We start from the raw sequence: 16057 nt of genomic DNA on the forward strand, positions 1-16057 counted from the left end.
ATCCCCAGTGGTGCTAGTGCACTGTGTGGACTCACTGTACTGCATCCCCAGTGGTGCCAGTGCAATCTCTGGACTCACTGCAGTGCATCCCCAGTGGTGCCAGTGCACTCTCTGGACTCACTGCACTGCATCCCCAGTAGTGACAGTGCACTCTCTGGACTCACTGCAGTGCATCCCCAGTGGTGCCAGTGCACTCTCTGGACTTACTGCACTGCATCCCCAGTGGTGCCAGTGCACTCTCTGGACTCACTGCACTGCATCCCCAGTGGTGCCAGTGCACTCTCTGGACTCACTGCACTGCATCCCCAGTGGTGCCAGTGCACTCTGTGGACTCACTGCAGTGCATCCCCAGTGGTGCCAGTGCACTCTCTGGACTCACTGCAGTGCATCCCCAGTGGTGCCAGTGCACTCTCTGGACTCACTGCAGTGCATCCCCAGTGGTGCCAGTGCACTCTCTGGACTCACTGCACTGCATCCCCAGTGGTGCCAGTGCAGTCTCTGGAGTAACTGCAGTGCATCCCCACTGGTGCCAAAGCACTCTCTGGACTCACTGCAGTGCATCCCCAGTGGTGCCACTGCACTCTCTGGACTCACTGCAGTGCATCCCCAGTGGTGCCAGTGCACTCTCTGGACTCATTGAAGTGCATTCTCAGTGGTGCCAGTGCACTCTCTGGACTCACTGCAGTGCATCCCAGGTGGTGCCAGTACACTCACTGGACTCACTGCACTACATCCCCAGTGGTGCCAGTGCACTCTCTGGACTCACTAAACTGCATCACCAGTGGTGCCACTGCACTCTCTGGACTCACTGCACTGCTTCCCCAGTGGTGGCAGTGCACTCACTGGACTCACTGCAGTGCATCCCCACTGGTGCCAGTGCACTCTCTGGGCTCACTGCAGTGCATCCCCAGTGGTGCCAGTGCACTCTCTGGACTCACTGCACTGCATCCCCAGTGGTGCCAGTGCGCTCTCTGGAGTCACAGCACTGCATCCCCAGTGGTGCCAGTGCAAATCTCTGGACTCACTGCACTGCATCCCCAGTGGTGCCAGTGCACTCTCTGGACTCACTGCACTGCATCCCCGGTGGTGCCAGTGCAGTCTCTGGAGTAACTGCACTGCATCCCCACTGGTGCCAAATCACTCTCTGGACTCCCAGCACCGCATCCCCAGTGGTGCCAGTGCACTCTCTGGACTCACTGCACTGCATGCCCAGTGGTGCCAGTGCACTCTCTGGACTCACTGTACTGCATACCCACTGGTGCCAGTGCACTCTGTGGACTCACTGTACTGCATTCCCAGTGGTGACAGTGCACTCTCTGGACTCACTGCAGTGCATCCCCAGTGGTGCCAGTGCACTCTCTGGACTCACTGCAGTGCATCCCCAGTGGTGCCAGTGCACTCTCTTGACTCACTGCACTGAAGACCCAGTGGTGCCAGTGCACTCTCTGGACTCACTGCAGTGCATCCCCAGTGGTGCCAGTGCACTCTCTGGACTCACTGCACTGCATCCCCAGTGGTGCCAGTGCACTCTCTGGACTCACTGCAGGGCATCCCCAGTGGTGCCAGTGCACTCTCTGGACTCACTGCAGTGCATCCCCAGTGGTGCCAGTGCACTCTCTGGACTCACTGTACTGCACCCCCAGTGGTGCCAGTGCACTCACTGGACTGACTGCACTGCATCCCCAGTGGTGCCAGTGCACTCTCTGGACTCACTGCACTGCATCCCCACTGGTGCCAGTGTACTCTCTGGACACACTGCACTGCATCCCCAGTGGTTCCAGTGCACTCACTGGACTCACTGGACACATCCCCAGTGGTGCCAGTGCACTCTCTGGACTCACTGCACTGCATCCCCACTGGTGCCAGTGCACTCTCTGGACTCACTGAAGTGCATCCCCAGTGGTGCCAGTGCACTCTCTGGACTCACTGCAGTGCATCCCCAGTGGAGCCAGTGCACTCTCTGGACTCACTGCAGTGCATCCCAAGTGGTGCCATTGCACTCTCTGGACTCACTGCACTGCATCTCCAGTGGTGCCAGTGCACTCTCTGGACTCACTGCACTGCATCCCCAGTGCTGCCAGTGCACTCTCTTGAGTCACTGCACTGCATCCCCTGTGGTGCAAGAGCACTCTCTGGACTCATAGCAGTGCATCACCAGTGGTGCCAGTGCACTCTCTGGACTCACTGCACTGCATCACCAGTGGTGCCAGTGCACTCTCTGGACTCACTGCACTGCATCCCCAGTGGTGCCAGTGCACTTTCTGGACTCACTGCACTGCATCCCCACTGGTGCCAAAGCACTCTCTGGACTCACTGCAGTGCATCCCCAGTGGTGCCAGTGCACTCTCAGGACTCACTGCACTGCATCCTCAGTGGTGCCAGTGCACTCTCTGGACTCACTGCACTGCATCCCCAGTAGTGACAGTGCACTCTCTGGACTCACTGCAGTGCATCCCCACTGGTGCCAGTGCACTCTCTGGACTTACTGCACTGCATCCCCAGTAGTGCCAGTGCACTCTCTGGACTCACTGCACTGCATCCCCAGTGGTGCCAGTGCACTCACTGGATTCACTACACTGCATCCCCAGTGGTGCCAGTGCACTCTCTGGACTCACTGCACTGCATCCCCAGTGGTGCCAGTGCGCTCTCTGGAGTCACAGCACTGCATCCCCAGTGGTGCCAGTGCACTCTCAGGACTCACTGCACTGCATCCCCAGTGGTGCCAGTGCACTCTCTGGACTCACTGCACTGCATCCCCGGTGGTGCCAGTGCACTCTCTGGACTCACTGCACTGCATCCCCAGTGGTGCCAGTGCACTCTGTGGACTCACTGTACTGCATCCCCAGTGGTGACAGTGCACTCTCTGGACTCACTGCAGTGCATCCCCAGTGGTGCCAGTGCACTCTCTGGACTCACTGCAGTGCATCCCCACTGGTGCCAGTGCACTCTCTGGACTCACTGCACTGCATCCCCAGTGGTGCCAGTGCAGTCTCTGGAGTAACTGCAGTGCATCCCCACTGGTGCCAAAGCACTCTCTGGACTCACTGCAGTGCATCCCCAGTGGTGCCACTGCACTCTCTGGTCTCACTGCAGTGCATCCCCAGTGGTGCCAGTGCACTCTCTGGACTCATTGAAGTGCATTCTCAGTGGTGCCAGTGCACTCTCTGGACTCACTGCAGTGCATCCCCAGTGGTGCCAGTACACTCACTGGACTCACTGCACTGCATCCCCAGTGGTGCCAGTGCACTCTCTGGACTCACTAAACTGCATCACCAGTGGTGCCACTGAACTCTCTGCACTCACTGCACTGCTTCCCCAGTGGTGCCAGTGCACTCACTGGACTCACTGCAGTGCATCCCCGCTGGTGCCAGTGCACTCTCTGGGCTCACTGCAGTGCATCCCCAGTGGTGCCAGTGCACTCTCTGGACTCACTGCACTGCATCCCCAGTGGTGCCAGTGCGCTCTCTGGAGTCACAGCACTGCATCCCCAGTGGTGCCAGTGCAAATCTCTGGACTCACTGCACTGCATCCCCACTGGTGCCAAAGCACTCTCTGGACTCCCAGCACCGCATCCCCCGTGGTGCCAGTGCACTCTCTGGACTCACTGCACTGCATGCCCAGTGGTGCCAGTGCACTCTCTGGACTCACTGTACTGCATACCCACTGGTGCCAGTGCACTCTGTGGACTCACTGTACTGCATCCCCAGTGGTGACAGTGCACTCTCTGGACTCACTGCAGTGCATCCCCAGTGGTGCCAGTGCACTCTCTTGACTCACTGCACTGAAGCCCCAGTGGTGCCAGTGCACTCTCTGGACTCACTGCAGTGCATCCCCAGTGGTGCCAGTGCACTCTCTGGACTCACTGCACTGCATCCCCAGTGGTGCCAGTGCACTCTCTGGACTCACTGCAGGGCATCCCCAGTGGTGCCAGTGCACTGTCTGGACTCACTGCAGTGTATCCCCAGTGGTGCCAGTGCACTCTCTGGACTCACTGTACTGCACCCCCAGTGGTGCCAGTGCACTCACTGGACTGACTGCACTGCATCCCCAGTGGTGCCAGTGCACTCTCTGGACTCACTGCACTGCATCCCCACTGGTGCCAGTGTACTCTCTGGACTCACTGCACTGCATCCCCAGTGGTGCCAGTGCACTCACTGGACTCACTGGACACATCCCCAGTGGTGCCAGTGCACTCTCTGGACTCACTGCAGTGCATCCCCAGTGGTGCCAGTGCACTCTCTGGACTCACTGCACTGCATCCCCAGTGGTGCCAGTGTACTCTCAGGACTCACTGCAGTGCATCCCCAGTGGTGCCAGTGCACTCTCTGGACTCACTGCACTGCATCCCCACTGGTGCCAGTGCACTCTCTGGACTCACTGAAGTGCATCCCCAGTTGTGCCAGTGCACTCTCTGGACTCAATGCACTGCATCCCCAGTGGTGCCAGTGCACTCTCTGGACTCACTGCACTGCATCCCCAGTGGTGCCAGTGCAATCTCTGGATTCACTGTAGTGCATCCCCAGTGGTGCCAGTGCACTCTCTGGACTCACTGCAGTGCATCCCCAGTGGTGCCAGTGTACTCTCTGGACTCACTGCAGTGCATTCCCAGTGGTGCCAGTGCACTCTTTGGACTCACTGCACTGCAGCCCCATTGGTGCCAGTGCATTCTCTGGACTCACTGCACTGCATCACAGGTGGTGCCAGTGCACTCTCTGGACTCACTGCACTGCATCCCCAATGGTGCCAGTGCACTCTCTGGACTCACTGCACTGCATCCCCAGTGGTGCCAGTGCACTCTCTGCACTCACTTCTCTGCATTCCCAGTGGTGCCAGTGAAGTCTCTGGACTCACTGCACTGCATCCACAGTGGTGCCAGTGCAATCTCTGGACTCACTGCAGTGCATCACCAGTGGTGCCAGTGCACTCTCTGGACTCACTGCACTGCATCCCCAGTGGTGCCAGTGCACTCTCTGGACTCACTGCACTGCATCCCCAGTGGTGCCAGTGCACTCTCTGGACTCACTGCACTGTATCCCCAGTGGTGCCAGTGCACTCACTGGATTCACTGCAGTGCATCCCCAGTGGTGCCAGTGCACTCTCTGGACTCACTGCACTGCATCCCCAGTGGTGCCAGTGCACTCTGTGGACTCACTGCACTGCATCCCCAGTGGTGACAGTGCACTCTCTGGACTCACTGCAGTGCATCCCCAGTGGTGACAGTGCACTCTCTGGACTCACTGCAGTGCATCCCCAGTGGTGCCAGTGCACTCTCTGGACTCACTGCACTGCATCCCCAGTGGTGCCAGTGCAGTCTCTGGAGTAACTGCAGTGCATCCCCACTGGTGCCAAAGCACTCTCTGGACTCCCGGCACCGCATCCCCAGTGGTGCCAGTGCACTCTCTGGACTCACTGCACTGCATCCCCAGTGGTGCCAGTGCACTCTCTGGAGTCACAGCACTGCATCCCCAGTGGTGCCAGTGCACTCTCTGGACTCACTGAAGTGCATTCTCAGTGGTGCCAGTGCACTCTCCGGAGTCACAGCACTGCATCCCCAGTGGTGCCAGTGCACTCTCTGGACTCACTGCACTGCATCCCCAGTGGTGACAGTGCACTCTCTGGACTCACTGCAGTGCATCCCCAGTGGTGACAGTGCACTCTCTGGACTCACTGCAGTGCATCCCCAGTGGTGCCAGTGCACTCTCTGAACTCACTGCACTGCATCCCCAGTGGTGCCAGTGCAGTCTCTGGAGTAACTGCAGTGCATCCCCACTGGTGCCAAAGCACTCTCTGGACTCCCGGCACCGCATCCCCAGTGGTGCCAGTGCACTCTCTGGACTCACTAAACTGCATCCCCACTGGTGCCAGTGCACTCTCTGGAGTCACAGCACTGCATCCCCAGTGGTGCCAGTGCACTCTCTAGACTCACTGCACTGCATCCCCAGTGGTGCCAGTGCACTCTGTGGACTCACTGCACTGCATCCCCAGTGGTGCCAGTGCACTCTCTGGACTCACTGCAGTGCATCCCCACTGGTGCCAGTGCACTCTCTGGACTCACTGCACTGCATCCCCAGTGGTGCCAGTGCAGTCTCTGGAGTAACTGCAGTGCATCCCCACTGGTGCCAAAGCACTCTCTGGACTCACTGCAGTGCATCCCCAGTGGTGCCACTGCACTCTCTGGACTCACTGCAGTGCATCCCCAGTGGTGCCAGTGCACTCTCTGGACTCATTGAAGTGCATTCTCAGTGGTGCCAGTGCACTCTCTGGACTCACTGCAGTGCATCCCCAGTGGTGCCAGTACACTTACTGGACTCACTGCACTGCATCCCCAGTGGTGCCAGTGCACTCTCTGGACTCACTAAACTGCATCACCAGTGGTGCCACTGCACTCTCTGGACTCACTGCACTGCTTCCCCAGTGGTGCCAGTGCACTCACTGGACTCACTGCAGTGCATTCCCACTGGTGCCAGTGCACTCTCTGGGCTCACTGCAGTGCATCCCCAGTGGTGCCAGTGCACTCTCTGGAGTCACAGCACTGCATCCCCAGTGGTACCAGTGCAAATCTCTGGACTCACTGCACTGCATCCCCAGTGGTGCCAGTGCACTCTCTGGACTCACTGCACTGCATCCCCAGTGGTGCCAGTGCAGTCTCTGGAGTAACTGCACTGCATCCCCACTGGTGCCAAAGCACTCTCTGGACTCCCAGCACCGCATCCCCAGTGGTGCCAGTGCACTCTCTGGACTCACTGCACTGCATGCCCAGTGGTGCCAGTGCACTCTCTGGACTCACTGTACTGCATACCCACTGGTGCCAGTGCACTCTGTGGACTCACTGTACTGCATCCCCAGTGGTGACAGTGCACTCTCTGGACTCACTGCAGTGCATCCCCAGTGGTGCCAGTGCACTCTCTGGACTCACTGCACTGCATCCCCAGTGGTGCCAGTGCACTCTCTTGACTCACTGCACTGAAGACCCAGTGGTGCCAGTGCACTCTCTGGACTCACTGCAGTGCATCCCCAGTGGTGCCAGTGCACTCTCTGGACTCACTGCACTGCATCCCCAGTGGTGCCAGTGCACTCTCTGGACTCACTGCAGGGCATCCCCAGTGGTGCCAGTGCACTGTCTGGACTCACTGCAGTGTATCCCCAGTGGTGCCAGTGCACTCTCTGGACTCACTGTACTGCACCCCCTGTGGTGCCAGTGCACTCACTGGACTGACTGCACTGCATCCCCAGTGGTGCCAGTGCACTCTCTGGACTCACTGCACTGCATCCCCACTGGTGCCAGTGTACTCTCTGGACTCACTGCACTGCATCCCCAGTGGTGCCAGTGCACTCACTGGACTCACTGGACACATCCCCAGTGGTGCCAGTGCACTCTCTGGACTCACTGCAGTGCATCCCCAGTGGTGCCAGTGCACTCTCTGGACTCACTGCAGTGCATCCCCAGTGGTGCCAGTGTACTCTCTGGACTCACTGCAGTGCATCCCCAGTGGTGCCAGTGCACTCTCTGGACTTACTGCACTGCATCCCCAGTAGTGCCAGTGCACTCTCTGGACTCACTGCACTGCATCCCCAGTGGTGCCAGTGCACTCACTGGATTCACTGCACTGCATCCCCAGTGGTGCCAGTGCACTCTCTGGACTCACTGCACTGCATCCCCAGTGGTGCCAGTGCAGTCTGTGGACTCACTGTACTGCATCCCCAGTGGTGACAGTGCACTCTCTGGACTCACTGCAGTGCATCCCCAGTGGTGCCAGTGCACTCTCTGGACTCACTGCAGTGCATCCCCACTGGTGCCAGTGCACTCTCTGGACTCACTGCACTGCATCCCCAGTGGTGCCAGTGCACTCTCTTGAGTCACTGCACTGCATCCCCTGTGGTGCAAGAGCACTCTCTGGACTCACTGCAGTGCATCCCCAGTGGTGCCACTGCACTCTCTGGACTCACTGCAGTGCATCCCCAGTGGTGCCAGTGCACTCTCTGGACTCATTGAAGTGCATTCTCAGTGGTGCCAGTGCACTCTCTGGACTCACTGCACTGCATCCCCAGTGGTGCCAGTACACTCACTGGACTCACTGCACTGCATCCCCAGTGGTGCCAGTGCACTCTCTGGACTCACTAAACTGCATCACCAGTGGTGCCACTGCACTCTCTGGACTCACTGCAGTGCATCACCAGTGGTGCCAGTGCACTCACTGGACTCACTGCAGTGCATCCCCGCTGGTGCCAGTGCACTCTCTGGGCTCACTGCACTGCATCCCCAGTGGTGCCAGTGCACTCTCTGGACTCACTGCACTGCATCCCCAGTGGTGCCAGTGCGCTCTCTGGAGTCACAGCACTGCATCCCCAGTGGTGCCAGTGCACTCTCAGGACTCACTGCACTGCATCCCCAGTGGTGCCAGTGCACTCTCTGGACTCACTGCACTGCATCCCCGGTGGTGCCAGTGCACTCTCTGGACTCACTGCACTGCATCCCCAGTGGTGCCAGTGCACTCTGTGGACTCACTGTACTGCATCCCCAGTGGTGACAGTGCACTCTCTGGACTCACTGCAGTGCATCCCCAGTGGTGCCAGTGCACTCTCTGGACTCACTGCAGTGCATCCCCACTGGTGCCAGTGCACTCTCTGGACTCACTGCACTGCATCCCCAGTGGTGCCAGTGCAGTCTCTGGAGTAACTGCAGTGCATCCCCACTGGTGCCAAAGCACTCTCTGGACTCACTGCAGTGCATCCCCAGTGGTGCCACTGCACTCTCTGGTCTCACTGCAGTGCATCCCCAGTGGTGCCAGTGCACTCTCTGGACTCATTGAAGTGCATTCTCAGTGGGGCCAGTGCACTCTCTGGACTCACTGCAGTGCATCCCCAGTGGTGCCAGTACACTCACTGGACTCACTGCACTGCATCCCCAGTGGTGCCAGTGCACTCACTGGACTCACTGCAGTGCATCCCCGCTGGTGCCAGTGCACTCTCTGGGCTCACTGCAGTGCATCCCCAGTGGTGCCAGTGCACTCTCTGGACTCACTGCACTGCATCCCCAGTGGTGCCAGTGCGCTCTCTGGAGTCACAGCACTGCATCCCCAGTGGTGCCAGTGCAAATCTCTGGACTCACTGCACTGCATCCCCAGTGGTGCCAGTGCACTCTCTGGACTCACTGCACTGCATCCCCAGTGGTGCCAGTGCAGTCTCTGGAGTAACTGCACTGCATCCCCACTGGTGCCAAAGCACTCTCTGGACTCCCAGCACCGCATCCCCCGTGGTGCCAGTGCACTCTCTGGACTCACTGCACTGCATGCCCAGTGGTGCCAGTGCACTCTCTGGACTCACTGTACTGCATACCCACTGGTGCCAGTGCACTCTGTGGACTCACTGTACTGCATCCCCAGTGGTGCCAGTGCACTCTCTGGACTCACTGAAGTGCATCCCCAGTGGTGCCAGTGCACTCTCTGGACTCACTGCAGTGCATCCCCAGTGGTGCCAGTGCACTCTCTTGACTCACTGCACTGAAGCCCCAGTGGTGCCAGTGCACTCTCTGGACTCACTGCAGTGCATCCCCAGTGGTGCCAGTGCACTCTCTGGACTCACTGCACTGCATCCCCAGTGGTGCCAGTGCACTCTCTGGACTCACTGCAGGGCATCCCCAGTGGTGCCAGTGCACTGTCTGGACTCACTGCAGTGCATCCCCAGTGGTGCCAGTGCACTCTCTGGACTCACTGTACTGCACCCCCAGTGGTGCCAGTGCACTCACTGGACTGACTGCACTGCATCCCCAGTGGTGCCAGTGCACTCTCTGGACTCACTGCACTGCATCCCCACTGGTGCCAGTGTACTCTCTGGACTCACTGCACTGCATCCCCAGTGGTGCCAGTGCACTCACTGGACTCACTGGACACATCCCCAGTGGTGCCAGTGCACTCTCTGGACTCACTGCAGTGCATCCCCAGTGGTGCCAGTGCACTCTCTGGACTCACTGCACTGCATCCCCAGTGGTGCCAGTGTACTCTCAGGACTCACTGCAGTGCATCCCCAGTGGTGCCAGTGCACTCTCTGGACTCACTGCACTGCATCCCCACTGGTGCCAGTGCACTCTCTGGACTCACTGAAGTGCATCCCCAGTTGTGCCAGTGCACTCTCTGGACTCAATGCACTGCATCCCCAGTGGTGCCAGTGCACTCTCTGGACTCACTGCACTGCATCCCCAGTGGTGCCAGTGCAATCTCTGGATTCACTGTAGTGCATCCCCAGTGGTGCCAGTGCACTCTCTGGACTCACTGCAGTGCATCCCCAGTGGTGCCAGTGTACTCTCTGGACTCACTGCAGTGCATTCCCAGTGGTGCCAGTGCACTCTTTGGACTCACTGCACTGCAGCCCCATTGGTGCCAGTGCATTCTCTGGACTCACTGCACTGCATCACAGGTGGTGCCAGTGCACTCTCTGGACTCACTGCACTGCATCCCCAATGGTGCCAGTGCACTCTCTGGACTCACTGCACTGCATCCCCAGTGGTGCCAGTGCACTCTCTGCACTCACTTCTCTGCATTCCCAGTGGTGCCAGTGAAGTCTCTGGACTCACTGCACTGCATCCACAGTGGTGCCAGTGCAATCTCTGGACTCACTGCAGTGCATCACCAGTGGTGCCAGTGCACTCTCTGGACTCACTGCACTGCATCCCCAGTGGTGCCAGTGCACTCTCTGGACTCACTGCACTGCATCCCCAGTGGTGCCAGTGCACTCTCTGGACTCACTGCACTGTATCCCCAGTGGTGCCAGTGCACTCACTGGATTCACTGCAGTGCATCCCCAGTGGTGCCAGTGCACTCTCTGGACTCACTGCACTGCATCCCCAGTGGTGCCAGTGCACTCTGTGGACTCACTGCACTGCATCCCCAGTGGTGACAGTGCACTCTCTGGACTCACTGCACTGCATCCCCAGTGGTGCCAGTGCACTCTCTGGACTCACTGCACTGCATCCCCAGTGGTGCCAGTGCAGTCTCTGGAGTAACTGCAGTGCATCCCCACTGGTGCCAAAGCACTCTCTGGACTCCCGGCACCGCATCCCCAGTGGTGCCAGTGCACTCTCTGGACTCACTGCACTGCATCCCCAGTGGTGCCAGTGCACTCTCTGGAGTCACAGCACTGCATCCCCAGTGGTGCCAGTGCACTCTCTGGACTCACTGAAGTGCATCCCCAGTGGTGCCAGTGCACTCTCTGGACTCACTGAAGTGCATTCTCAGTGGTGCCAGTGCACTCTCCGGAGTCACAGCACTGCATCCCCAGTGGTGCCAGTGCACTCTCTGGACTCACTGCACTGCATCCCCAGTGGTGACAGTGCACTCTCTGGACTCACTGCAGTGCATCCCCAGTGGTGACAGTGCACTCTCTGGACTCACTGCAGTGCATCCCCAGTGGTGCCAGTGCACTCTCTGAACTCACTGCACTGCATCCCCAGTGGTGCCAGTGCAGTCTCTGGAGTAACTGCAGTGCATCCCCACTGGTGCCAAAGCACTCTCTGGACTCCCGGCACCGCATCCCCAGTGGTGCCAGTGCACTCTCTGGACTCACTAAACTGCATCCCCAGTGGTGCCAGTGCACTCTCTGGAGTCACAGCACTGCATCCCCAGTGGTGCCAGTGCACTCTCTGGACTCACTGCACTGCATCCCCAGTGGTGCCAGTGCACTCTGTGGACTCACTGCACTGCATCCCCAGTGGTGCCAGTGCACTCTCTGGACTCACTGTAGTGCATCCCCAGTGGTGCCACTGCACTCTCTGGACTCACTGCAGTGCATCCCCAGTGGTGCCAGTGCACTCTCTGGACTCATTGAAGTGCATTCTCAGTGGTGCCAGTGCACTCTCTGGACTCACTGCAGTGCATCCCCAGTGGTGCCAGTACACTCACTGGACTCACTGCACTGCATCCCCAGTGGTGCCAGTGCACTCTCTGGACTCACTAAACTGCATCACCAGTGGTGCCACTGCACTCTCTGGACTCACTGCACTGCTTCCCCAGTGGTGCCAGTGCACTCACTGGACTCACTGCAGTGCATTCCCACTGGTGCCAGTGCACTCTCTGGGCTCACTGCAGTGCATCCCCAGTGGTGCCAGTGCACTCTCTGGAGTCACAGCACTGCATCCCCAGTGGTACCAGTGCAAATCTCTGGACTCACTGCACTGCATCCCCAGTGGTGCCAGTGCACTCTCTGGACTCACTGCACTGCATCCCCGGTGGTGCCAGTGCAGTCTCTGGAGTAACTGCACTGCATCCCCAGTGGTGCCAGTGCAGTCTGTGGACTCACTGTACTGCATCCCCAGTGGTGCCAGTGCACTCACTGGACTCACTGGACACATCCCCAGTGGTGCCAGTGCACTCTCTGGACTCACTGCAGTGCATCCCCAGTGGTGCCAGTGCACTCTCTGGACTCACTGCAGTGCATCCCCAGTGGTGCCAGTGTACTCTCTGGACTCACTGCAGTGCATCCCCAGTGGTGCCAGTGCACTCTCTGGACTCACTGCACTGCATCCCCACTGGTGCCAGTGCACTCTCTGGACTCACTGCACTGCATCCCCACTGGTGCCAGTGCACTCTCTGGACTCACTGAAGTGCATCCCCAGTGGTGCCAGTGCACTCTCTGGACTCACTGCAGTGCATCCCCAGTGGAGCCAGTGCACTCTCTGGACTCACTGCAGTGCATCCGCAGTGGTGCCATTGCACTCTCTGGACTCACTGCACTGCATCTCCAGTGGTGCCAGTGCACTCTCTGGACTCACTGCACTGCATCCCCAGTGCTGCCAGTGCACTCTCTTGAGTCACTGCACTGCATCCCCTGTGGTGCAAGAGCACTCTCTGGACTCATAGCAGTGCATCACCAGTGGTGCCAGTGCACTCTCTGGACTCACTGCACTGCATCACCAGTGGTGCCAGTGCACTCTCTGGACTCACTGCACTGCATCCCCAGTGGCGCTAGTGCACTGTGTGGACTCACTGTACTGCAACCCCAGTGGTGCCAGAGCACTCTCTGGACTCACTGCAGTGCATCCCCAGTGGTGCCAGTGCACTCTCAGGACTCACTGCACTGCATCCCCAGTGGTGCCAGTGCACTCTCAGGACTCACTGCACTGCATCCTCAGTGGTGCCAGTACACTCTCTGGACTCACTGCAGTGCATCCCCAGTGGTGCCAGTGCACTCTCTGGACTTACTGCACTGCATCCCCAGTGGTGCCAGTGCACTCTCTGGACTCACTGCACTGCATCCCCAGTGGTGCCAGTGCACTCACTGGATTCACTGCACTGCATCCCCAGTGGTGCCAGTGCACTCTCTGGACTCACTGCACTGCATCCCCAGTGGTGCCAGTGCAGTCTGTGGACTCACTGTACTGCATCCCCAGTGGTGACAGTGCACTCTCTGAACTCACTGCACTGCATCCCCAGTGGTGCCAGTGCACTCTCTGGACTCACTGCAGTGCATCCCCACTGGTGCCAGTGCACTCTCTGGACTCACTGCACTGCATCCCCAGTGGTGCCAGTGCAGTCTCTGGAGTAACTGCAGTGCATCCCCACTGGTGCCAAAGCACTCTCTGGACTCACTGCAGTGCATCCCCAGTGGTGCCACTGCACTCTCTGGACTCACTGCAGTGCATCCCCAGTGGTGCCAGTGCACTCTCTGGACTCATTGAAGTGCATTCTCAGTGGTGCCAGTGCACTCTCTGGACTCACTGCAGTGCATCCCCAGTGGTGCCAGTGCACTCTCTGGACTCACTAAACTGCATCACCAGTGGTGCCACTGCACTCTCTGGACTCACTGCACTGCATCCCCACTGGTGCCAGTGTACTCACTGGACTCACTGCACTGCATCCCCAGTGGTGCCAGTGCACTCTCTGGACTCACTAAACTGCATCACCAGTGGTGCCACTGCACTCTCTGGACTCACTGCAGTGCATCACCAGTGGTGCCAGTGCACTCACTGGACTCACTGCAGTGCATCCCCGCTGGTGCCAGTGCACTCTCTGGGCTCACTGCACTGCATCCCCAGTGGTGCCAGTGCACTCTCTGGACTCACTGCACTGCATCCCCAGTGGTGCCAGTGCGCTCTCTGGAGTCACAGCACTGCATCCCCAGTGGTGCCAGTGCAAATATCTGGACTCACTGCACTGCATCCCCAGTGGTGCCAGTGCACTCTCTGGACTCACTGCACTGCATCCCCGGTGGTGCCAGTGCACTCTCTGGACTCACGGCACTGCATCCCCAGTGGTGCCAGTGCACTCTGTGGACTCACTGTACTGCATCCCCAGTGGTGACAGTGCACTCTCTGGACTCACTGCAGTGCATCCCCAGTGGTGCCAGTGCACTCTCTGGACTCACTGCACTGCATCCCCACTGGTGCCAGTGCACTCTCTGGACTCACTGCACTGCATCCCCAGTGGTGCCAGTGCAGTCTCTGGAGTAACTGCAGTGCATCCCCACTGGTGCCAAAGCACTCTCTGGACTCACTGCAGTGCATCCCCAGTGGTGCCACTGCACTCTCTGGACTCACTGCAGTGCATCCCCAGTGGTGCCAGTGCACTCTCTAGACTCATTGAAGTGCATTCTCAGTGGTGCCAGTGCACTCTCTGGACTCACAGCAGTGCATCCCCAGTGGTGCCAGTACACTCACTGGACTCACTGCACTGCATCCCCAGTGGTGCCAGTGCACTCTCTGGACTCACTAAACTGCATCACCAGTGGTGCCTCTGAACTCTCTGGACTCACTGCACTGCTTCTCCAGTGGTGCCAGTGCACTCACTGGACTCACTGCAGTGCATCCCCGCTGGTGCCAGTGCACTCTCTGGGCTCACTGCAGTGCATCCCCAGTGGTGCCAGTGCACTCTCTGGACTCACTGCACTGCATCCCCAGTGGTGCCAGTGCGCTCTCTGGAGTCACAGCACTGCATCCCCAGTGGTGCCAGTGCAAATCTCTGGACTCACTGCACTGCATCCCCAGTGGTGCCAGTGCACTCTCTGGACTCACTGCACTGCATCCCCAGTGGTGCCAGTGCAGTCTCTGGAGTAACTGCACTGCATCCCCACTGGTGCCAAAGCACTCTCTGGACTCCCAGCACCGCATCCCCCGTGGTGCCAGTGCACTCTCTGGACTCACTGCACTGCATGCCCCAGTGGTGCCAGTGCACTCTCTGGACTCACTGTACTGCATACCCACTGGTGCCAGTGCACTCTGTGGACTCACTGTACTGCATCCCCAGTGGTGACAGTGCACTCTCTGGACTCACTGCAGTGCATCCCCAGTGGTGCCAGTGCACTCTCTGGACTCACTGCAGTGCATCCCCAGTGGTGCCAGTGCACTCTCTTGACTCACTGCACTGAAGCCCCAGTGTTGCCAGTGCACTCTCTGGACTCACTGCAGTGCATCCCCAGTGGTGCCAGTGCACTCTCTGAACTCACTGCACTGCATCCCCAGTGGTGCCAGTGCACTCTCTGGACTCACTGCAGGGCATCCCCAGTGGTGCCAGTGCACTGTCTGGACTCACAGCACTGCATCCCCAGTGGTGCCAGTGCACTCACTGGACTCACTGGACACATCCCCAGTGGTGCCAGTGCACTCTCTGGACTCACTGCAGTGCATCCCCAGTGGTGACAGTGCACTCTCTGGACTCACTGCAGTGCATCCCCAGTGGTGACAGTGCACTCTCTGGACTCACTGCAGTGCATCCCCAGTGGTGCCAGTGCACTCTCTGGACTCACTGCACTGCATCCCCAGTGGTGCCAGTGCAGTCTCTGGAGTAACTGCAGTGCATCCCCACTGGTGCCAAAGCACTCTCTGGACTCCCGGCACCGCATCCCCAGTGGTGCCAGTGCACTCTCTGGACTCACTAAACTGCATCCCCAGTGGTGCCAGTGCACTCTCTGGAGTCACAGCACTGCATCCCCAGTGGTGCCAGTGCACTCTCTGGACTCACTGAAGTGCATCCCCAGTGGTGCCAGTGCACTCTCTGGACTCACTGAAGTGCATTCTCAGTGGTGCTAGTGCACTCTCCGGAGTCACAGCACTGCATCCCCAGTGGTGCCA

This window comes from Anser brachyrhynchus (assembly GCF_964034855.1).
Source record: "Anser brachyrhynchus genome assembly, contig: SCAFFOLD_182, whole genome shotgun sequence".
Classification (NCBI taxonomy): Eukaryota; Metazoa; Chordata; class Aves; order Anseriformes; family Anatidae; genus Anser; species Anser brachyrhynchus.